Here is a 15080-nt window from a genome sequence, read left to right on the forward strand (position 1 = left end):
TTTTTAAACAAATTTATATCTAATTCTATTTACCTTTTTAAGTTAAAAAATCTGCTGTTTTAATAAGTCATATTGCTCAGAGATATGGAAAATCCAATAGCTTTACATCTTCCATCAATCTCATCTCCCAGGCTTGTTTTTCTATTCTTTTAAAAAAATCAAAATATTTATTGAGTTTTAACACAGATAGAAAAAATGTGAATATATGTCCAAAGCGAATTAATTTTATAAATGTGGATACCCCAATGTGAACAATATATGGATAAAAAACAGCACAATACCAGCTTTCTGGTGGTCCCCTCATGCTCCATGCCAGCTGTTCCTTCCCCAGGAAGTGACCATTTTCCCGACTTCTCACAGGTAAAAAGTGTTGCCTATTTTTTAAAAAAACAAAACACAGAAGTTCATTGGTAAATAAAATTTCACATACACAAAGAAAGATGGAAGGTAACATAAAGTTTATATAGTTTTTATCAATAAAAGCAGTTGTTCACAGATAGTGTAATAACAAGCGAAAAGAGGAATGTATATTTTCAACAATCACATTTGAATGAATTTTGCGAGCAATTTGAAAGTAGACGAATTTTCCATGCCTGAATGTATCCATAACTGTACTTCTGTGAAAACGATGGTTAAATATTGACTCATTCTCATATTTTAACAATACTTTTTTTTTTTTTTTAGCCTTAGGTTAGTGGTGGTAAGCCTATTTAGCAAGGTGTCTTTGGAAAAACTTTTAATTGAAGTATTACATCCAAATGAACATGAATCATAACCACAGAGGACCCATGAAACATTTAAACAAAAAACTACCAGCATCCCTGAAGTCCCTCATCACTCTCCTGACTTCTACTATAGCGTGTTCTTGTAGAGTATATAAACGGTATCATACACTATTCTTTTGTGGCCTCTTTCACTGAAATTTAAATTTGTGAGATTCATCCTCATTGTTGTGACTAGTTGTACTTTGTTCTTTTTCACTGCTGTCTCCTATTTTATTGGGTGACTAAACCACAGTTTATTTATCCACTCAACCGTTAATTGGTATTTGGGCTTTTTTTTTTTTTTGGGACCATTACAAATAGTGTTGCTATGGGCATTATTATACATCACATGTCTTCTGGTGCACATGTATATAAATATTTTAAGTATAGAGCTAGGAATGGAATTGTTAAATTGTAGGGTATGCATGTGTTTAGATTTAGAAGATTCTTTTAAAGAGTTATCTAAAGAAGTGATACCAATGTCCATTCCTATCAGCAATAAATGAGAGTTCTGGTTTCTCCACAACCTTCTCAGTACTCAATGTTTTCTGATGTCTTCATTTTAGTAATTTTTAGTGGGTTTGTAGTGATAATGCAATGGAGTTTGAGAGAAATCATTTAACAGCTTTATACTATTCAATAGCTTTTTTCCTATATTCATATACAAATATATATTCATTTTTTTCCATTCTCTTCTAATTTTTATTCAACATTTGACACACATAATTACTTACAATATATATATAAAGAACTACTACTGAATGAAATTATCCCTGCTTAATAGAGCAATATCTTTGTAGAATTCTTCATCTGTCTTTGAAATTCAATATTTTCAAAAGCATTTTCCTTCTTTGTTAATTAATCATTATTTTTAACGTATATTTTGTAGTAATATAGCTTCACAAGCAGTGGAGATAATCGTACTCTAGCTCAAAGTCTCCTTCCTTATTTCAATTTCTTTACTTACCCCCCTCCTATTTCTCCTTCCCTCTTCCCAATTGCCAAATATGTTAAATATTTGGTGGGTAAACATTTATTTGGGCATTTTCTTTCAAAATATTTATTTCACATTTTTTGTATACATTTTTTCCCTGTAAATCTCACACTAGTTCTTAGTTCTTTTTACTCAGCATTATATTGCAGGGTCTAAGTTTGTATATGCATTGCTGCACAGTTTTCCATAATGTGCACCTATCACAGGTAACGTGTCTGTTCCCTCAGTGACGGTCACCACCCATATTTCTCCAGCTTCTTGTTACCCCATTGTGGACATACTATACTTGTTTGTACTGTCTCCTTAAGAGTTATTGTGAAAACTTCTGGAGCTATGCTGCTGGCCCAAAAAGCGTATGTATGCCAAATATAATTCATACTAAAAGATGCTGTCTAGAACAGCTACATCAGTCTATATTCTCACACAGTACATGAAGTTGCCTACATCCTTCTCTCACTATTGTTTTAATGTGCATTTCTTCTTATACTTCATATACTTATTGGCCATTTTTTTTTTCTTGAGAAGTCATACCTTTTCTTGTCGATATGAAGACATTTCTTATATATTATTTATATATTCTAAGTTAACCCTCATGGTTTTAGATATTGTAATGTCAGCTTTTTCCCAGTGTGATTGGTCTGTTAATTTTAACTGGGTGTCCTTCATTTAGAAAAGATTTTGTAAGTTTATTTTACAGGCGATGTTGATGAATTCTTTTATCAATGTTAATAACTTGTCTATTGATTCAGCTTTTTCCAGTATTTTTGTTAGTTTTATTGTTCTTGACCAACTTTTCCTAGAATACAAATATGCCCTTTTAATCTATAAATAAGGCATTTTCTTCTTTTAAGGAAAGTATGCTTATGGAAAAAGCTTTGGATTTTAAGTATGTGTTCTTTATTCATGTATTACTGTGTTCTGTTCTCATAATTGGTATTACTGAATATATGTTTTGTTCTCATATTTAGTAACAACAATTGTGCATATATTGTTATTTCCTTTCTTTTCAATATCTATGATTTGATCTCTGTTTTACTTAGTCTTTCTTTATTCAACTTGTATTTGATTCTCTTAAGTTTGTTCTTCCGTCCCAAAATATAGAATACAAATGTGTATGTATATATGTATACACTGCTTCTAATGTTGATTCGATTTCTATAACTGTTTTATCTCACTTTTTTTTCTGAGTCTGTGATCTTATTTCACATTTCTAGTCTTACTAATTTTTTTCTTCATGTTTTCTTTAATTCATTTGAACTCAAGAAGACTTGATTAATTAGAAACTATCTTCTGATTCATGGTAACTTTCTTCTAGTGGTATTTGCTTTATAAGCTTTTCTCTTCTTGCATTGCTTTTTTCCTACTCATTTAATTTTTTATCTATGTGCATGTCATTTCTTTCTGATTTTTACTAATTTTAAACAGGGCATGCATACCTGGTTCAGATATTTGATGAAATTAATTTTGGGTGAGAGGTGAAAGCTAAAGCGCCGCAAGTTTAGGACACACTTTCGCCATCTTCGTTTCGTCATCTCCTCGAGGGAAGTCTTCTCTCATTATTTACCTTTCCCATGTCTTGAGCAGAAGCCCTTCAGTTTTCACAGGACAGCCCTGTGCTCCAGGTATCTATGGTGTATTCAGCAGCTATTTATTTTTGCCTGCTTTGATTAGCTATCACAAAGATGACTCTCTTCTTGCCCGCTTTCTGAAAAGATGACATATCTATGTAGCTTATTCAGCCTCCCTTCACTCATCAGCCTTGCTTTAGAGCACCTGTATTCCACTCACACCTTCCAAATAAGGCTTCCTTGATCCTTTCAGAGCTGTATCATCTAATCTGAAGGAACTCCGTACTTTTAAAGTATCTCTAGAACTTTGTACTTGCTCGTGACACCTTTCTGCCATTTTGGTCCCAATAATTTTTTTTTGTTTGTTTCTATTTGGAGATGGTGATTTGGGCTGTGACTGTCTTCAGGTCCCATCAAAGATACAGCAGCCCCATTTTTTATATTTGGTTGTTGTTTCAGTTGCCATTCAGAAGAAAATTGGTAAAATTACGGAAGGGAAGAATGTTTAGTTTACTGAAGTTGGATAAAACTGTTCAGTAAAAGTCTTTTTAATTGCTTATCTTTCAAAGCTTGTTATTATTATGAAATGTTTTACATTTTTCTATGGGATCAAGTGGTCTGATGCTTTGTGGTGAGTGTGTAATTACTGCAGAATGCAAAATTTGGGACCTGGACATGGAATATTGGTGCATGCCAAGAATTTGAAAATTAACATCCAAACAGCAGTGGAATTTGCTGAAAAACAAAGTGTAAAGTTGTTATATCACTTCATTTTATTAGGAAATCATTCTGGTATTGAGCCAAAAACAACTAGTAATTATTCATAGCACCATTGAGGAGGTTGCCATATGTGATATAAATGTATTTATTAGTTAGGAATTTTTCAGGTGCAAGTGATAGAAATTCAGCTGAAACTATCTTAAGCAAAAAGAGAATTTATTGATTCCTATGACTGGGTATTCTAGGAGTGGTCCTTCCTTTGTCTTGTGTTGTTGCAGAATGCTGGTTATTTTAAAGTCATTCATATGAAGAACACACATTGTTCCTAGTTAGAAACCCCAGCAGAAAGAGAATTTCTTGCTCCCAATATCCATACATAAAAGATTCCTCTTTCCTATTGTCCATACTGCTTGACCCAACTTGGATCATGTCCATGCAGGCAGGTGAGAATGGGTGGTAGAATCCCACCATGATCAAAGTATGTGCAGAGTCACTGAGGTCTATTCTCTTTTGTTTTGGGAGGGAAAGAAGAAACCATAAGACAGGTCTATTTCTATTGATCTTTATTCTTTAGTTGCAGATTGAAAAACCAACGACTCAGGGTATATTTACCCTGGTAGCTCCAAGTTTTGTAGGGAATCCTAGGTTTAAAGACGCTCTCATTTCTGGTGGAAGTGAATGAAGTAGGCCCCAGAGCTTCTGCAATCATCTTAAATCACAGGGAGAAACACAGAAGGCAGGGCAATTAAATGTGGAGGAACTGAGTCTTTTGTGACATCATTAGATCACTATATCCAGTCTTGGCTAAAGTGGCTCTTCCTCTGATTTTCTCATTATGTGAGATAATAGATTTTTTTAGTTTCTAAAAGGCATTGTAGATCAGTTATTCTTTTAGTAATAACCAAAAACATGGTAATATAGCAGGACATTTTGGGCTTTAAGCTTCATTAATAGTGTCAAAATCTTTTCTGAGAATTAAAAATCTACTAATCTGGACATAACATATTCACTTTAATGTTCTTCCTATAATGCTTATTGCTGTTTCTAGAATCTTCCCCCTGTATAGGATATCCACATTTCACTTTTGACTTGACTTGTTGGCTTGGTTCTTCCTTCAGGGTCCAATCCAGCTTTTGCAGTATCTCTAACATGGATCTCTTTATTACTATTTAGTGAGGATTTGGGCATTTGTATTTTCTCTCCTACTTGGTTCATTCCTACTTATTAGCTCTCACATGACTCCAGCATAAATAAATGACCTACCTTCTAGTTTGCTTTAAGTGACTGAGCTTCTCCTAGAAACTTGGTGTCAGTCCTTCTGTGATTGGTTTTATCAGGGAGCTGATCCTCAGCAAGAGTTTTAAACATTGAAGAATAATAGGAAAGAAGGAACAATTGGTGGGAAAAATAAAAAACAAAGCTTTTTTAATTTATTATTTTCACAATCTTGATCCCATTTGACCCATGTTCTAGTATATTAAACTATGGATAAATTATTTTTGAAGTGTTGCTTGGGTAAAACAGAGAAGTCATAGAGAAATCATGGCCTTACACAATTTAGTAGTTAACTCCTAGGCAAATAATCTATTAATGATATAGGAAATTAGTTGAAAAACTCACTTTTGGTCATTAACATCTGATGCATTCAGCTTTTCTGTACCACAGTGTGCAACTTGGTGACTTTCCCAGGGCTAAAGTCCAAGCAAAGCTCATAGGCTTGTAGGCAAAAATATCAGAGGACAAATTAGAGTTGTTTCTTATTTATGTTTCCTAAATCTGAGTGAATGCCTTGTTAAAAATGTTAGTCCTAATGGTCTTAAATATATATTGCATTTCTGCATACTTACCAGTATTTAAATATAATTTGTATTGATATTTGAGTAGGAGGTGATGAACTTTCCTCTTCATTATTGATTTGGCGATGACATTTCCAGATTGCTTTTTGCCATATCCTTATTTTCTGCAACTGTAAAGTTTGCGTGGACCCAGTGTAAAAATTGCATTACTCATTTAGCTCTGTAGCACATGTTCAGCTTGTTGCATCTGAACTCAATATGGTGCATATTTTTTTCTGCTTTGCATGTGAATATAATTCAAGATGCTTGTTTTAATTTTAAATGCCTACATGATCTGGCTTCTAACTAGAGAATATTTAAGGTACTTTTCTGATTAACCATATTTATTATTTCCATGGGAGTTCAGAAGAATCACTGAACAGTCAGATTTTTTCTTTGTAACTTTAGTACATTTATGTTGTTTCAATTGCTCTGAGGATACATACTTTAGTTTACCTCTTAAAAGGTAATCAAAGCTGTTCAACCAGTTGTGTGAAATTTGAAAAGTATAATTAAATTCATTAGTTGCTAAACAGCAAAGATGAATTTATATTAAGAAAAAGACTTCTAAATGTGTGGATGCCTACATTTTGAAAAACACATGTAATAAAAATGACAAATTATGTGGTGAACACCATTCTAAAATATTCAGATGTATTAATGGACTTGATCTTCCAAAAATAAGCACTCTAATTATTCCATTATGTAGAAGGGGAAACTGAAGCACAGTGAATAAATTGCTCAAGGTCAAGCAGCAATTAAATGCCAGTGTCAGGATCTAAATCCAAGCAGTCTAGACTCAGAACTTGTATATTTGATCACAAAGAACACTGCTTTCCAGGTAGTTGGATGGATGGTTGGATGGATGGATGGATTGGGAAGCAGTGGGGCCAGGTATAAGGGGAGGCAAAGTGTAAGGCTAGGTTATGGGTCAAGCTCTACCCACGGCTGGAATTCAGAGCCTAATTGCAGCAAAGGATTTGCTACGAATTTGTGTGTGTGTGTGTGTGTGTGCGCGCGTGTGTGCGTATAAAGGGTAGGATACAACTTTTGTACCCTTCAGGTTGGAGTGATCTAGGGTGAAAAGGTAGCATTTTCACTGAAAATGAGATACATATTAGCTCACTACTTTCCAATGATATATGCAACATGTAAAATGAAGTAGTCCGATCTCAGAGAGCTAAAAACAAAAGGTGAAATCATGAATAATGTATCAACATTTACGTGTCAACCTCTTCCGTGATATATCTTTAGCTTCAATGATATATCTCATATTCTATAATTTTGTTCTTTTCCTGAAGACTTAAAATAGAAAGCTCAAGTGAGCTAAACAGCTGCTGCTTATGGCCACACCTCTCGATTTCCACTCTTTTTTCAATCTCTAAGTATGAATATCCAACATCTTGTCATTAGTATCAGTATTTGCACTTTTAAAAATTTCATTCTTATTTTTGTTTAATAGAAAGATGTATAGTAAATGCTCATATTTTTTTTATAAAAACTGTACAAATCAAGATGGTAATGAACACAGAGCCACCATTTAATATTTTGAAGTGGAGCTATATGAAAATACATAAAAATCCAAATTTGGTATATAAAGGTAATAGAATTAACATTTACAACATATAAAGGTAAATAAAATATGTGAACGTCAAGGATCTTATGTATTCGTATATACCAGTAACCTCAATGTATCTAATACTGTTGTGAATTAAAAAACTGTGGAAGTTTTCTGATCTTTTCTGACTTGTTATGTACAGTGTTTACACCATCACATTATTTGCAATGAAAACTACTGTTAGCTTGTGGCTTAGGGACATTGCATGATAATCAGGAAAACTGGACTTCCGTATCACTTATACTGAAATGGCTCCTGAGTGTCTTATTTTAGCTTCTTCTTCTTTTTTTTTTTTTTTGCCTCTGTTTAATCATCTTCAAAATGAGAAGAATATCTATCTAGTTTATTAATATAAAATGCTGTCGAATTATTATACATTTTAAACAGAAGACTCTGGGGTCATTTTAAATACTGATGGTATTTAGGAATGAACAGATAGTAATTTTATAAGTTTTTGATATATTATAGAAATAATACAGAAATCACCTCAAGTTTTCCTTCTTACAAATTAAATTTCTAAATCAGAAGAATCAATAAAGTCTAATGACAATATTTCAATGCAAGAAAAAACATTTCAATTACTATGACCATACCTTATATGCTTTTTTCCTTCATGAAAACATTACTGTATTTCTTAAATCAAACCTGCATGAAAAAGAATCTATTACATCTCAATATAAGACTCCGACAAATGCCTTTTAAATCTTCATGCCTTATTTAGTTTCGTATGACACGTGCACATGCATACATATACAATCATTTAAAAACAATGTCTAAATGCATAATGCAATTTTCTCAGATTGGAATGGAAAAAAAATCTAGGTAATTACTTGAACAAATATAGTCACCCCCCCTTTTTTTTACCCTTCCTTACTTTCCTTTCTTGATTTTTATCACTCAGCAAACTTTGTTTTCACGTCCATACTATTACACTAGGCACTACTCATGCTGGCAAGACCAACAAGGTCCTTACCCTTATGGAGCTTACATAGTGTTGGGAATGGAGGAGCAAGGAAAAAATAAAGCAAAGAAATAAACACAATAAAGTTAGATACTGTTAATGTTTTAAAGAAATATTTGAAATTGGTGATAGTTTGATATAACAGAAAGTGACTAGGTGGCATCTTTGTGCTGGGTGAGTAGGGAAGTTTTCTATGATGAAGTGATGAAATTATGAGGCAGTTGTGGGAAGAGGGGAAGAAGATCAGCACAAACAAGTGATGGGAAGTCCCTCAGACAGAAAAGAAGGTAACTGAGGCTGGAGCAAAGTGGATCAGTAGGGAATTAATATGGCAATTTTATAATTCTATTTCATAATTTAGATTACCAATTGGTAAACATAAGTATCTACTGGTATTGACCATAAACCTTCTCTCTCAGCTATGTTGGGAAGAGTATGCACTTGAAAGTCACAAAATCAACCGTTTGAATCTTGGTCTGGCACCTTGTAGCTGGGCGATAACATCTCAGCCTGTTTTCCATTCTTTTAAATTTGGACAATTCCATTTAATTTTCAGAATTGTTGCAAAGGTCCTGACCCAATATATAACACATAGTAGTTACTCACACTGTAGCTATTCATTTTCAAATGTTTCAAGCTCTGATGCTTGACAAAGGTATGACCTCATCCATTCATACATGTAGCTTCTCATTCCCTTACTAGATAGTCATCCCCTGACTGACAACTACTGTGAAAAAGGCAAAGTGGTAGTTGTCATTCCTTGCTTTAGCAGGCTAGGAGATGACAAGGGTCAGGGCTGAGGGATGGTCATGAACAAGGTGCCTCCTCTATCAATAAGCAGGATTTGGGACCCTGCCAACAAAAGGATCCAAGATAAAAACTGGAGTTTTCCCAACCTGCTGGAGGTTTTTCCTCACTAAATATATATGTATTTTGTATGTAGAGGAACAATGTGGGTGTTATTCCTGGATTACTGTAGAAGAACATGCTTCAAAGTTATTGAAGCACATTTGGCACTAAATAGTTCTCCCTCTGCCTCTATATTCTCCCTCCAAAAAATTCGGTCAAGTAAAGAGGGTTTAGAAGCAGATAAGTGGAAATATGTATTATTGTTAAGAATGATGCTGAGTAAGATGTGCATTTAGAGGGAGCTATGAGAAGAGGGAAGAAAGCCAGAAGGAAAATCACAGAAGATATTACTATTAATATAATAGAATGTCACTGTCTCCTGACAGGTTTCCATTGTAAGTTTTGTATACACATTTTACCTCTCAGCCAAATTTTACTTTTAGAATGACAAAAAACACACGAAGTGTTGGGTAAATAATGTTAAGTATTGGCATAGCTTCTTATGAAGTCTCCAAATGGCATTCCCCTATACTACCTACCTGTGCTTTTTTTCAGGTGGAATTTGTGAATCGAGTATGGTATTCTGCCTTTTCATTTTCTCTCTACTGCTTCTTCTTTAATGTTACTGAAATAAAAATGATTCTGCTCATGTAGCTGGACATGCTTAGAATATAGGACAGGCTTTGTTACATTTTTCTTCCTGCAGACAGAATCTATTTGAGCTTGAATCAAGGGTCACAGAATAAAACTAATCAAGAAAATAGAGAAACACATGTTTCTATACTCTGGTGGTAGAAACTGAATTCCCTCTGGCTTTGTGTCCACCTCACTAATCTATGCCTTCTTCCTGGGCGCCTTTGTGGGCTCCATCTCTGCACGACTCTGCTCACAGTACTAAGGGTTAGGTGTGTTTATCTTTCCTCTGTTGCGACAGACACCTCTATGTTGATGGTCCCTAATTTGGTATGTCTGGACAAAAATTTGCTCCTGGTATTAAGACTCACATATCCAAACTTTCTTGACTTCTCCCTTTGACCTTTTGCTGATGGCTCTATGTGTAATGATTTGCTCACTCAGGCCTCTTTCTGTATTCCCATCTTGCCCAGCAGTAGTACTTGTCATCTATGTACTCATCTTCGGAGCCTGGAGAGTATCATTGATTCTTTGCTCTCCATTAACTTTCACAGTCTCTCAATTATCAAGTCCTGTCAGTACTGTGTTCTTAATTTCCTGTAGATCTGTCCTATACTTTCCATTTGCATTGTAACAACCACCTCATTTCAGACAACTGGCAAAGCTCATCTGAAATACTGTATAGCTCATAAATGGTCTCCCTTCTTCCATTCTTGTCCTCCTCACCAATCAATTATATACACAGCTACCACGTGATCCTTGTCACTTACCTACTTAAAATACTCAAAAGATTCATCATTGTGTTCAGTTAAAAACCAAACTTTGTTGGCGTCGTATGAAAGGCCCCTCCAGGTGTGGTTCTTTGTTAATAGCTCTAGTCTTCCCGCTAATTTTTCTCCCTCCAATTCTGTTCCCTCCTCCTGTGGGCACCCACCTTGAGTTGAACTACATGATACTTTTGCACTTGCTAGAATCTGCCATTGCTTGTTTTCTTTCTTCTTTCTTTCTTTCTTTCTTTCTTTCTTTCTTTCTTTCTTTCTCTCTCTTTCTTTCTCTTTCTTTCTTAAGTTTGTTTGTTTGTTTATTTTTAAGTAATCTCTACACCCAACCTGAGGCTTGAACTCATGACCCCGGGAGATCAAGAATCACATACTCTTCTGACAGAGACAGCCAGGTGCCCAGCCCCTGCCATTGCTTTCTTATGTTAATTATTTGTACCTGTATATTTGCTGCTGCTTCTGTCTCCACCTTACTCACTCACTCACTCACTCATTTTTTTCATCCTTCAGTATAGATGTCAGCTCCTCCAAAGAGTCTTCCTTGATTTTCCAAAACCAGAATTAGATGATTCTATGTGCTCCTTAGTAACAGAGCAGGGAGCGCTAATTGCTAGTGTGACTATCACATTCTAGTGTGGCTATTGGATGGTCTGTCCCACATGCACTCTTCCTCCTCTCACCCTTTAGACCATGACAAGTTCAAATCATAGTAACTACTTAATAAATATTTGTTAAAAAATAATTGAAACATGTCTTCTTTACACTGAGATGTTACGTAGCTAAATGATGCTATCAGAATAGATGTGGAATATGCTGACTTTTTCTGCCTCCATAGATGAGGCATCTATGAATTGGGTAGCCTAACGATAGAAAGCTGCTTTTTTCTTTTTAAAATTCATTTTCAAATAGCCCTTACAGGGTGAGTAGACATATCATTGATAGTTTTGAGAATTTTTTCAAAAAATGATATACGTTATATGCCCATACATTTTATTTAAAAAAAATTTTTTTAATTTTATTTATTTATTTGACAGAGATAGAGACAGCCAGCGAGAGAGCGAACACAAGCAGGGGGAGTGGGAGAGGAAGAAGCAGGCTCATAGCGGAAGAGCCTGATGTGGGGCTCGATCCCATAACGCTGGGATCACGCCCTGAGCCAAAGGCAGACGCTTAACCGCTGTGCCACCCAGGCGCCCCCCATACATTTTAATTTTAGGTAAAAAAAACAAACAAACAACATCATCATATTCTATCATTCCAACCGTGTTCATTGTTCACAAGATAATTATTAATAAATTATTTTTATTAATAAAACCATTCTTCACTCATGGGAATGAACCTTTTCATATTTAAATATTAGCATAATCATCAAAGTACAGAAATCAAAAATTAAAGAAAAGAATTTTTTTCTTATTGAAAAAAAGGGAAGAAACTAGAAGATATTCTCAAAAGTATTCTTTAGAAAAAAAATTAAATCTAGAGACTCATTCTTCTTCCTAATCCTCATTCTTGATACTTTCTATTCCTTCAGCACAATAAATTAGATTTTTGGTGAGTACTCTTTTGTTAGTGTGGGACCAGACTAGTTTATTGCTCTGATCTACACTAGATGCTAACTAAGCGGCTTAAGAAAACCATTGAGTAAGGTACAAAACTGTGATGTACAGAACCACATTTAAAATTGTTTCTAAAAATCGAATGTCATCTTATGGTAGAATGAAAGCTTTCATACACACAGAGAGAAAAAGAGTCTATGAAATGGGATATTAAAAGAGCACAGTGAAAAAAAGGAAACCAAGATAAAAAGAGTGGGAGAGGAAAATACATTTTGACAGCAGGAAATGACACGAGATGACATGAAAAAAAACAGAATAAAAGTGTAGAAAGAGGTGGGAGAACTAAAAGTCAAAATTAAAGACAGAAAAATTAAAAGTCTGCTTAAAGAAAAATGAAAATATAAAGGGGAGCAAAAGGATCTTTCAATTATAAGTTTAAGTTTCAGTGCCCAAATACTGCTTTATTTTAAGAATGTCAGGATAGTATTTTTTATATTGCATTATTTTTAGAATTTTCTTAAATTTAGAAGTGTAAGATTCTTCACTCTGACAATGTGAAAGGACACAGAACATCAGTGTATCATTACTGCAGTGGTCTCCAACTGGTTTGGCTTGGCACATCAGGAGAATTTGTACCATTTGTATCCTTAACAGCTCGGCTATTACACTATTAGCTGAGCAGGTTCTTTCTTTCTTTCTTTCTTTCTTTCTTTCTTTCTTTCTTTCTTTCTTTCTTTCTTTCTTCCTTCCTTCCTTCCTTCCTTCCTTCCTTCCTTCCTTTCTTTCTTTCCTTTCCTTTCCTTTCCTTTCCTTTCCTTTCCTTTCCTTTCCTTTCCTTTCCTTTCCTTTCCTTTTCTTTCTTCCTTTCTGCATTTGCTTCCTCCTAAAATGTTATCTGGGCACTTGGAAGCCAAATAATTAAGTCTGTGACCATAAAATAAGGGTGCACAGCTTTTTTTTAAAAAGTAAAATGTTACTGCTTTACTCTCTAACCTCCAGCTTCTCAGGAGTCTAATGCTCAACAGCTAATTTTTTCTTTTTTAGTGCCTTTTTTTTGAGTCTGTTACTGATATTAAATAGTTTTATGCCAAATGTCTAAAGGCAGACTATTAAAATAAAAATATTAACCTGGAATATTGAAAAAAATAGACTTCATAGAGTTATCCTAATGGCAGATGATAAGCTCCAAAATATAAACCAGTTATTTTCTCCCCCCACCCCCAAACTAACCATGTAGTGATATAACTTTCTCATTTGGCAAAGTGAATACCAAAGTTCATGCAAAAGAAACATAAACAAATACATAATTCTGGAGCTACGGTAAATGTGAAAAAAATATTAATTTTCTAAGTTTAAAAACTTTTAATGCATCTCAACACAGATTTGCTGAGATTTTGCTATTTTGAAGGTACTGCACTAGAAAGATAAGCCACAGGGAGGGGAGGAGACCAGAACATAATAACTACTAAAAGCAAAATACTCACAGGGGTATGAAGTGTTCAAAGGAAGAAGGGCATCATCATTAGCTGGAAGAAACAGGAAATCTAATGAAGGATATGTCATTTGAGATGGGTAGGATTTGGAAGAGACATAGGGTATAACTATTTCTACTGTGATTCTTCAAGTTTAGGCACTCATTATATTTTATCTGGTATTATCTTTTTGCTGATTTCTTCTTGCATTTCCAACTTGGTGTCTAAACCCTCCACTAAGTGACCTCACTGAGAATTAACCATACCAAATTAATCCCTGTCTCCTGAATGAACCAAACATTTTTTCCAAATCACTTTGCCTCTACTCTTACTATCTTCCCTGCTTGCTTCACTGCTTTCCTCCCTTACCTTACATAGGTTGCACACGAATATAGAAGGTTTGGTTCACTTTCAACGTCTTCCTTGACCCCTCCATGAATTAAGTGTGTTATCTCACTGGGACTTCCAAATATCTATATCTGATGTTTGATTACTGTACCTCAAATTAGGTATCACTTGGTTCTAAGCTTGTTCCTTCAAACAAAGTATGCGATTCCTGAGAGCATGGGGGATGGGTAGTAAAGTCTCTGTGTCTTCAGGCCCAGTGCCTCTCAGGTGGGTAAGTACTGAGTGTCTGCGTATACCCTGATGAATTCAGTGTTGGCCAGAAGACAATCTGCGCAAACAGAACTAGGGCTTATACCGCAAGGTTCTTATAAGCAGCGGCTGATTCTGAAAAACCAACTCTGGGCTCTTGAATTCACTTCTTCCTCTGACTGGGTGGGCCACTAAGGGGGGCATTCCAAAGGGTAAGGCCGTCCAGCCTGGAAGCCCACAGCGCTACTAGTAACAGCAACAGTAATTTAATTGACACTGGAGCACATAATCCTCCAAGCGTTTCGATGTGCTTTCCCAGCCATCATCTAAATGTTTCTCTTCAGCGGCCTAAAGTGCCCCCTTCATTCTTATCCAGAATCCGGGAAACACCTCCTTTCTTCAGATTCTGAGAAAAAAAGAAAAAAAAAGGGGGGGTGCTTTCCTGGGGCTGGGAGCGGGGATTCCCTCTCCACGAACTTGCACTTTCCACCCGGCTTACCCGAGCTGAAGGCGAGCACAGGGAAGGCGCGTGGGGCACCTGGAACACTCCCGACACCCCGTGGTCCCCGCCTCCGCGAGAAGGGTCTGGAGCCCGGGAATCCTCTAATTAGGCTCGCCCCCATTGGTTGTCCCCAAGGCACCTCCATGCCGTCATGGTGTTATGCTAATGAGGGGGAGTCTCATTGGCTCGGCCCCCGGCGGCAGCCGCGAAGGCGCCGGCGGGGTGAGCCGGG

General features: G+C 35.6%; 1 long non-coding RNA gene across 1 annotated transcript; it reads right to left on the reverse strand.

Moving 5' to 3' along the window:
• Window positions 1–294: 294 nt before the first annotated feature.
• On the reverse strand, window positions 295–8147 carry LOC117803511. Its single transcript, XR_004627488.1, has 3 exons — window positions 8093–8147; window positions 5667–5762; window positions 295–374 (listed from the first exon to the last, which is right to left on the reverse strand). It is a non-coding gene; the product is annotated as an uncharacterized LOC117803511 (long non-coding RNA).
• Window positions 8148–15080: the final 6933 nt, after the last annotated feature.

This window comes from Ailuropoda melanoleuca, chromosome 8 (assembly GCF_002007445.2).
Source record: "Ailuropoda melanoleuca isolate Jingjing chromosome 8, ASM200744v2, whole genome shotgun sequence".
Classification (NCBI taxonomy): Eukaryota; Metazoa; Chordata; class Mammalia; order Carnivora; family Ursidae; genus Ailuropoda; species Ailuropoda melanoleuca.